Source organism: Rattus norvegicus, chromosome 5, assembly GCF_021556685.1.
Source record: "Rattus norvegicus strain SHRSP/BbbUtx chromosome 5, alternate assembly SHRSP_T2T, whole genome shotgun sequence".
Taxonomy (NCBI): domain Eukaryota; kingdom Metazoa; phylum Chordata; class Mammalia; order Rodentia; family Muridae; genus Rattus; species Rattus norvegicus.
This window is the reverse complement of record NC_141538.1, coordinates 47,395,674-47,398,529: the sequence shown is the minus strand read 5'-3', so window position 1 is coordinate 47,398,529 and position 2,856 is coordinate 47,395,674. Positions and strand designations below refer to the sequence as shown.

Sequence of the window (2,856 nt, the reverse complement as noted above, 5' to 3'; positions counted from 1 at the left end):
TATCTTTATATTTTCTCAATATTATTATGTCATATAATATATGTTATCTCATAATATAATCTATCTCTATATAGCTATATATCTATATCTATATATTTCAGAAAGTTAATCCCTTCCATTCTGTGGGAGTTCTTTTTGTATAGCTGATTATTTCTTTATCTGTGCTTTATGACATTCCATTTGACTTTAAATCCTAGGAAAATAGATTCTTTTTTACCAGTTTATTTTGAAGTTTTTTAAAAACAAATTAAAAGATAATCTGAGAAAAAATTGCATAAATAATACTCATTAAATAAGTATGGTGATTAAATCAGACAAGGATACGCTCTCTTTTGCAAATCCAGAAGTGAGTTCCGTGGTTCTGAATGTTCTTAGACTTCTGGAGTTGGGAGAGGAATCATGGCAATGAAAGCTGCTCTTAATCATGTACATCTACAGTAGCAAACAAATGTCAAATGTTCCTTTTCTTCCCAAGAATTTAATTTTGATCTTAAAACTGTGCCTTATTTCTTAAAAAATAAATGCCAGAAATTCAATGGGATTTTGTGGTCTTTCCTTTGTAAGCACAGCAAGTCCCTGTAATAAGATAGGCACAACTGTCTGGTCCAGGCAGGCATGGGTGTGCAAGGATTGTATATCTACTTTCTGTTTTGACCACTTTTCTGCATAAATCTTCCAATTTGCGTCTATTCTTTCGATACTGTATGCCAGCATGCACTCAGAGTGAATGTTTTCTGCAACCTGCATCTGTCCTTCCAGCATCTACTCTGACTCCATGGCAGACCGTACAAACCGCAATCAACCAGAGACCAGACCACGCCAATGCTGTCGGTTACTAAGTGCCCTATACAGCACCACCAACTCCCAGCAGAAACCACTTTGGCCATGAGGGGTCGGGAGGTAGATTCTTATTTTCCTTTCTATATTTCTATCATTTAGGTTACTGCCTATGTTTTCTTCTGTCAGTTTCTGTGGTTTAGACCTCACATTTGTTTTAGTCACTCACTATTTTATTGCTGTGAGGAGATACTATGGCCCAGGAAACTATTGTAAGAGAAAGCACTAAGTGGGAATCTTCTTATAGTTTCAGAGTTTTTGACAACTATGATAGAGGAAACATGATAGCATTAAGGAAAATATTGGAATCAGTAGGTATTAGCTACATACTAATGTATAATCAGAGAGAAATTTCTTATACCTGTGCTTAGCATGGACTTTAGAAATCTCAGATCCTAAACCCAATGACATACAACTTCCAAAACGCTACACCTATTCCAAACATGCCACACTTCCTATTCCTTCTAGTCTTTTCAAATAGTTCCATAATTTGGTCACTAAACATTCAAATATACACAGTGCAAAAGGCCCCTCAGTATTCTATCTTCTGTCTCCATGATGTCCCCATCACAGCTGACTGTAGTCACCTGTGAGTCACTCCACACATTTAGTTCTTTGATTCATTTGAGGTAATTTTTAGAAAAGATGATATATTAGGGTAAAATGTTATTATTCTTTATGTGAACCTTCAATATTTCTGGCACCATTTTGTTGAAGATATTTTTGCCAGCTTATGTTTTTGGCATCTCTCTTTAATATCAGATGGTTAAGGTTATGTGTACCCAAATTTGAGTTTTTAGTTTTGGTCTACATGTTAATTTGTGTACCACTACTATATTAGTTTTTATAAGTATGGCTTTGTGATATACCTTATAATATGGAAATGTAATAACTTCCAGCATTTTTATTTTTGTTTAGATTGTTTTCACTATCCAGTATCTTTTTTGCTCCATATGAATCTTCAAATAGCCTTTTCGTCTTATTTCCATGAAGAATGAGATGGGTATTTTCATTGGAATTTTGTTGATTCTGTAAAAAAATCATAAAACAGACATTTTCAAATTCTACACTGCTTTTGTTAACTTTATTTCTATAGATTTATTTTCATTGAGGGTACTGTGAATAGCAGTGGTTCCATGAGTTTCTTGTTTATGTATTTATTGGTGTATAGAAAACCTATTGCTTCCTCTCTATCTGTGCTCTGGAGTTAGCTCTGTGGCAAAGTTCTCCATACACAAATCTGCCCAGAGAGAGCTGGTCTCACAGGAGTGCTGTCAGTTGTAAGTTTACAGGTAGGACCAACACTTTTTCTCCAATAACTGTCCAAAGAGAGACCTGCAGGAGACCACAGGGCACAAAAACCTCAAAGCACCCAGGGTTATGATCCTTCAGATTTCTATCAGTTCCTGAGAGCTGTGACACAACTCTCAAAACTTAAATCCTGCCCAGAGAAAAACTGGTCTCCCAAGCTGACAAAACTAAAATCATAGGTTCATAGGTTCACAGGAGGCACAACCTTCATTCAGAGACAGCAAGACCAAATAAGACCAGAGAAAACCAGATGGCCAGAGGCAAGGTCAGAAACGTAAGCGACAGAAAACAAGACTACTTGGTATCATCAGAACCTAGTTCTCACACTACAGCAAGTTCTGGATACTGCAACACACTGAAATAACAAGATTCTGATTTAAAATCACATCTCATGATGATGATAAAGAAATTAAAGAAGGATATAAATAACTCCTCATGAAAAGTAGGAGAACACAGGTAAATACATAGAAATTTTAAAAAAGGAAGCACAAAAATCCTTTAAAGAATTACAGGAAAACACAATCAAGTAGAGAAGGAATTGAAAAAACCACCCAGGATCTAAAAATGTAAATAGAAACAAAAAAGGAATCATAAAGGGAGACAAACCTGCAGATACAAAACCTAGGAAAGAGGTAAGAAGTCATGGATGCAAGCAACAGCAACAGAATACAAGGTATAGAAGAGAGAATCACATGTACCATAGAAAAC

General features: G+C 35.5%; 1 pseudogene; it reads right to left on the bottom strand.

The window, feature by feature from the left end:
* Positions 1-478: 478 nt before the first annotated feature.
* Dpy30-ps2 (dpy-30 histone methyltransferase complex regulatory subunit, pseudogene 2) lies at positions 479-777 on the bottom strand (annotated as a pseudogene).
* Positions 778-2,856: the final 2,079 nt, after the last annotated feature.